Consider the following 7,571-nt stretch of genomic DNA (forward strand, 5'->3'; position numbering starts at 1 on the left):
ATTTAGCATTAGGTCTCCTCCAACACTTGATGGTGCATGACCTTTTCCTTCACAAAGGTTACAAGGGGGTTAACTTTTTTTCGTGCTTCCTCTTTGAGTTTTTTGTTCGCTGATGTTTCTCCTTCACATACTACTTGATTCCTTTTCTTCTTATAAATTTTATTAACTTGATGCTTAGTGATAAGAGCCCTTTCTGTTGTAACCTCTTGTCGCATGAGTCTTCTTTTCTCTTGAGCTTTCAAGGAATTGAGAAACTCTGTCAAACTAATCTTTGAATAATTTTTTTTTATTTTTTAAGGTTGTATTTGTTGCTTCTTACCTTTCAGGAGCTATTACAAGGATCTTCTAAAAAATTCTCGAGTCTAAAAATGAAGAGTCGAGTAGCCTCACTTTATTTGCAATATTTTAGAAGTCTTAATATTTTTTCACTGGTTCATATTCCTTCATATTTTAAATTTAAACTACCTAATTAACTTTAAGATACGCATACCTTTTGTTTGTTGATCTCAAGTAAACTCTTCCTTGAGATAATCTCAAACTTCTTTAGTAATTTTTAGAGACATTATTCACATGAATATTGTTGGAGATACAACAAATAAACATGCCTTGGCCTTTGATTTCTTTGTCTTCTTTTCCTTGTTATTTTTAATATGAAAAATGGTAGGATTATTAGGTAGGAATGGGATATTCTAACTCTTCCACAAATTCCAACATATCTCAAGCATCCAAGTACGTCTACATTCATATTGCAAAAATTCTAGAAATAATCTCCATCAAGAACTGGTGGAGCAATTACTGAGAAACTTGTTTCAGCATCCACGGCTTCTCCAACTTGATCACAGATCCCTTATCATGAAATCTTGGATATGAATTGCTATACGAATAAGGCTGATGGCTGATAACAGGATAAAGACAATGTCTAGATTGATATAAAAAGGAAAGCACGAGAATAGAAGGAATTTAAATGTGATGATTACTAAGAGAAAAACTTATATAGAGAGTTATATTTCAATGAAAAAGAACCAGAAATACATAAAACATACAATTGAAAAAAATAAATAGATCATGGTCCTACTTTTATGTCATGGTGCTAACCATGGTAAATACTATAAAAATAACATAAAAAAGAAATACAGGAAATATAAAGTAACTAAATAATCATTGTAGTATTAACAATTTGTTCTCTATTATGTTAAGAATTGATTCAAACAGATTGACTTAATTGGGTGATTGGTAGTTTAATAGAAATGTTGTTCTGGTCTTTGTTAAGTCATTTCTTATACTTACTCTAGTTTTATTAGTGTTGATCATGAAATGTTGCAGTGGGTTGCATGACCTCTATTTTAGGATTAGTTATTTATCTCATAGCATATTTATCATGTGGGCATATTTTGTTATTTTAGTACTTCCATTTAATCGAAAATTAAAATACAGTCGCAATTTCCTTCTCTTTTTTACTATTTGAAGAGTTCTCTGTACTTTTTTTCAGACTAATTTGGCATCAGAGCAAGTCAAGACAACTAAATATAGTTTATTGAGTTTGGCACAAAAACATACTCTTGTCTTCAAAGGGACAAAGCTACGAATTCTAGATTACACGTATGGAAAATATAATCTTGTTTGAAGATCTTTTGGACATACTAAACGTGGATATACAGATCCTGATGAATAAAATAGGTTGGGAGACAACAATAAGAAAAATGCTAAGGTGCTAGTGTTTCTCAAGCAGGCTGTCCATGACATTATCTTATCAAGAATCGCAATAGAAATTACGTCTGACTAAGCCTTGTCCATTCTGGTAAAAGAGTTTCAAGGCGATTTAAAGTTCGTTGTCGTGAGACTTCAATCACTTCGGCGTGACATTGAAACCTTGATGATGATTAGTGGTGAATCTCTTGAAAGTTTTTTGTCAAGACAAATGGCAATTGTCAGTTAAATACGTTCCTATTGAGATAAGGTTATTAAATTAAATTATTGTTGAAAAGTTATTGAGAAGCTTGAGTTGAAAACTTGATTATGTTGTTGTGGAAATCAAATAATCTAAGGATCTACCAGCTTATTCATTGATGAGCCGATGGGATATCTCCAAGATCATGAGGAGAGAATGAATCGATCAGTAGACAAGAATGAAAAAAGGTCATTTCAAGTTAAAATGCAACCACTAAATATGGAGATAATAATGGCCTCACAAGTAGAGGTCGTGGAATAGAAGGTTTTGGAGGTTGTCTAGGCCGTGGTTATGGAAGAAGTAAAGGAATAAACAATGGGAATAGGCAATCTAATTATCAAGGAAACCCAACAAATGGTGTTCAATTTCATCATTGACACGGACATGGGCATACAAAAAGCTGTTAGTTTGTTTAAATAAGATATAAATTTCGCATCAAAAGGAAATGAAGAAGAAAATTATATTTTTATGGGTTGCATTAATACAAACCATAAGCCAATATTTATATGGTTCTTAGACAGTTTTTGTTCAAATCACATGTCTAGGGCCTAATCTATGTTCAGAGAGCTTCATAAGAACCAAAAGAAGAAGGTGCAACTTGGCAACACAAAATACATGCAAGTAGCACGAAAAGGCCAGGTGGTTGTACAAACAATACACGATAAAGTAAAATTTCGGATGATGTTCAATTCCTACAAAATGTAGGATTCAATCTATTAAATATTGGACAACAAATGATTGAGGTATATTCCCTTTTGTTTGTATGATGCTTCTTACATTACTGTAAGACATCAAAAATTAGTTTTAGTATTTAGAGACTTACATGTTCGTAATAAGGGTCTAAGGTCCGAAAATGGTTTATATTATTGTTATGAGACAGTGTGTAAAATTTGCGGTGATTTGGATGTCAAAAAATAAGGGACGACCAAGATGTACAACTGCTAGTAACCTATATGTCTCATGTATCTATACGTGCTTATATGTATGTAATTAACTTGTGAAGTATTAATGTGAGTTATAATGATGTTTATAATCGATATAGTGAATTGATGTGGCCTTGTCAGCGTTACTTCATCCAATATGGTGATCATGGCCTTGTCGGCACTACATGAAGTACTATGATGTTTTGTGTAGTTTTTTAATGTGAAGTATGAATATATCTATCTATTTTTGGAGAAATATGAAAGCATGTGTTCTTGCAATGTATGTTAGGAAATCATGTAGACTATGACTATGTGCTTCTATATATAGTCTTAGGGTTAATGCATGGTTGTTCCTACATGACTAGATGATTTTATAATGATTATATTAATGAAGATATGGTAGTTTATAGGATGACTTACAAATGATAATGGTTATTCCTAAGTGGATTAAAGAATGACAAGTATTATGAGCTTAAGTGAAGTATGTGGTGTCTTGTCTTTGTTGACTTGTGTTCTTAGCTGGATGTATATGTGAAAGTAAATATGTGATGTCTTGACTCTGGATGCTAGAGCCTCTTAGTCTTTAATGTATGAATGATATATGAGTCCTTTATGTGAAACCTTGAACCTAGTGGTAAGGTGATTAATGTTGAAGTCGAAAGTTGTAATGTATCTAGAATGCCTAGATTAGACCAAGTTCACACGGATTGATGCACTTAGAAACAGACCCTGAACCCTTGCGACGGAAAATCAAACTGACTAAGGGAGTTATTTTAGCTAGGACATGTTGGATCCAGCCATGTATGGCTCCCTAAAATGAAGATTTACTCGATTGAGTCTTTACATGACTTACAAAGGGGAAATCTTAAGTTAGGAGGGTCTAGGGGTAAGATGGTCTTTTTCTAGGATAAGGGTGGTATCGGAACTACCCTAAATATGTAATTAATTTTTAATTAATAATGTGGAGGGGCATTTTGGGTAGAAGGGAAATAAATTGCGCATTGAGCAAAATCTTGCTCCACCCGGCTTCGAACTTTGGTGGGAGCAATGGTTTAAGTTGATTATTAATATTGGTGAGTTTATTTAATTTATTAATATTTAACTGTTTATCTATGAAAATGGAAAATCTGATTATTATTATTAATAATTAATTAATTAATAAATAGAGCGGTTTGGCTCGGGTAAACCCGGAGGGACCCCTTTTCGCGCAGGGGACGTCACGGGTTCGATGCTCGACGGAAGCGACGCCAAAGTGAATTAAAGTGGGGTTTAAAATATGTTTTTTTGTAAGGGAGTAATGGTCCTTTCACTTGTAATTAAATTAAATCAGATTTTGCAATTAGACAAAACTTATTTTAAACTAAGTCTTAAACTAAATTCCTAATCCGAAGGAACCTCTCACTTTTGACGTTTATCTTCTCAGTTACACGATCTACCCTTTTTCTTCTCACGTTATATCTTTTAACAAAGTACAAGAACAGAAAAGCAACTTTAAAAAATATAAACACACAATCTATCCAAAAACGATAAGAAAAAGTAAGGTTTCTGTCGGGTTGTGTTGAAGTTGCAGGATTTGGACGTGAGTTTGGAGACGGTTTTGTGTGGAAAGTTTGAGTGTTTAACAACACCAAAGTTAGGTATGGGTTTCCCCCTTGAACTCCTTTGTCCAAGAAAATTTCCTTTCCACAAATTCAACGAATTTTTAAAGTTGTGTTGTTCCCGTTCTTTTCGAACTCCTTGTCCCTAGTATCCTTCTCATTTCAATCTAAAATAAGATAGAGATCAGGTTGTTGGTATGTTTTCTGATAGTTTATGTATGAAGTATGATTTTCTTTATAATGTGTTCATGATTATGTGTTAGGAATTGTAAACATGTTAATTTATGTCAACCGAAAATATGTGAAAAGTGATGTTTGTGAAAATGTTTGTGTAAATCATGATGTGCAAAACTGGTGTAACGTTGCTGGATTTAATGTCTATTTTCGTATTAATATAACCATGAAAAAATATACTTATAGATGCACGAAATTATTCATGAAACTTACTAATATCTAATGTACAAATGACGATAACAAGGAGCTGAAAATAGTAAACAAATTTCCAGTATTTGGTAGGTTGGGTTCGGCAAATCAAAGTGGATTAAAATGCAATTAAAAATGAATTTTAAATAATAGAAATCACTAAGTATGGAACTCAAGACATAATTACATGAAAGATACCAAAAAAAACACAAGAATAAGACAAAAATGGATGGAGGAGACAAAATTTCCAGCTTGCTAGAAATTAGTCTCACCAAAATTTTAAAAAAATTAACTTCGATTAAAGTTTTTGTCATGTGAGGTCATTGGGGATTGAACACATAATCTCACCTAATTAATATTTTGTAAAAATTTCGTGAGAAAAATTCCAGAAAAAATAGATGTGGTGAATGGGGAATGAACCTACAACCTCTTGAATGGATGAGAGAGTTTGGAGAAAAATACAGGAGAAATTGAATGTAGAGAGTGGGGATTGAACCCAAAACCTCTTGGATAGGTGAGAAAGTTAAGAGATAAATTAAAATAAAAATAATGAGCTTGTAGGGTATTGAACCCACAACCTCCTTGACATAAACTAAGAAGGAGAGTAGAAGTAGAAAAGAAATATTATGGGGTTGATGGGGATAAAACTAGGGTACCCCAAACCTGAAAAATGCAATTATCAAGTTTAAAATAAGACTAAGTGTTGTCCAAAGGATTAGAAATCGGGTTCCCTTGCCCAATTCCATTTGGACATATAAGTCATATCTAAGTAAATATTAAATGAATGCTGCCTCTATAGATCGAAACTAATATCTTCGCATATCTACAAGATGAATATGTTTTGTAGCACATAATCTTGGGTAAACATGAATCACTTAGAAAAACTATGAATGAAGCCTCATGACTTGTATGTGTGAACTCGTAAGTCTAGCATACGTTTAATTGTAAGTGAGACTAAGATGTATGTGATAAAATGATGTAACCCTAGAAGGGTTATGTAAGAGTGTGAAACACACTAAATTTCCAAGTGCATTGGCATATGATGAAATGAACATTCACGTGAAGTGGTGAGAAAATATGAAAAGCAAATGTGTTAAAGTTAATGAATGAGGTTACAATATGATAAGAGGATAATGTTAAAGATGAGAGCAGTCTCAAATGAGCCTAAGTAAATGTTTCCAAAATGTACTCACCTATAAGAGTGTAAAGCTAATAAAGAGACTAATCTCTATGAACACTCTAATGAAAGTATTGAAGTTTAATGCATAGTTTATACTAATGATGAGATGAGAAATCATCTAATGAGATATAATGTCTTCATGCTTGAATTCAGCTACCATGATGTATCCATAAGTTGACATGAGTCAAGGTCAAGGTAAGTGTTTCTTGCATAATCTCTTTTGAGCCTGTGTTTGTTAGGATTTCCTACTCGCACAGCCGTACATTAAATGTACAGATGTCACTTTTGTGCATCCTATTATTACGCAGATGCAAGTAACCATGATGAAGATCCAGCACCTCGTTGATCAACCTTGAAAACTTAGTGTCTGTTTGTTTGCCTCCTTGCATTCTCGAGGACCCTTTTATTTACATTCTAATACAGTTCATTACGATATTGTGGGGATACTACCAACATCTATCTCAATTGTCTCGAGGCTTACAGTTAATAGTTCCTTTTTCATTACATTACTATTTAATGTTAAAGAGTTGAGTTTCAATTTCGTCCAAGTGAATTTTTGGATTTTTAACATTTCAAGTTTTACTATTAAATTTTTTGAGCAAGTGCTTTTAATCATTGTAAGAATGCTTAGATTCCTCTGTTTATTTTAGTAACCAAGGTTAAAGTTACGCTCGCGTCTGGCAATGGTTTACGACTATCAGCTATATCCATAGTGTAGGCTCGGGGCGTGATTAATTTGGTATAATAGAACAGAGTTAAAGAGTCTCAGGGGTTCAATGAAGCTATGTTCTTAGAGTCCTCGTTATCGGTGTGAAGAGATCCACATCTATAATTAGGAAGCTAGAAGATTTAGGAGTTTCTCTACTTTATTAATATTCCTTTCGTGCGTTAGAGTTGAGTACTATCTATAAAAAGTTTTTCTCTGGTTCTTGTTTGTGCATGTTTTAATATTTATCATGCCTCCACGAAGAATAGCAACAGGTCTTCCATCGAGGAGGAATGTATAGGAACAAGGTGTATCTCATGCACCTAAAGTTCACCAGCAAGGGAAGTTAGCTATGTTGAGTTCCGTGAGGCTATGTTAAAGCTTAGTCAAGTTGTGACAAATCAATATTTGCACCAGAGAGGATATCAAGAGAGGAGGATGACACTTCGAGGATTCATGACTTCTTGAGGATGAATCGTTCATATTTTACTCGTTCGATCACTACTGAGAATCTAGAGAATTTCATTTATGAGTTTAAAAAGGTGTTCGACGTGATGAATATTGCTTATACTGCGTGATTTTATATAGTTTCCTATCAGTAGAAGGAAATTGCTACAACGTGGTTTGATCAGTGGAGAGGGTAGAGGAATACAGCAACTGCGAGTTCTGCTTGTTTGGATGAGACTTTGTTGGGGTGTTTCTTTACCCAAAAAGATAAATATTAAAAGGTACGTGAGTTACATACACTTAAGAAATATTCCATAAGTTTACATGAGTATGCGTTGAGGTTCAC

This window comes from Solanum lycopersicum, chromosome 7 (genome assembly GCF_036512215.1).
Source record: "Solanum lycopersicum chromosome 7, SLM_r2.1".
Taxonomy (NCBI): domain Eukaryota; kingdom Viridiplantae; phylum Streptophyta; class Magnoliopsida; order Solanales; family Solanaceae; genus Solanum; species Solanum lycopersicum.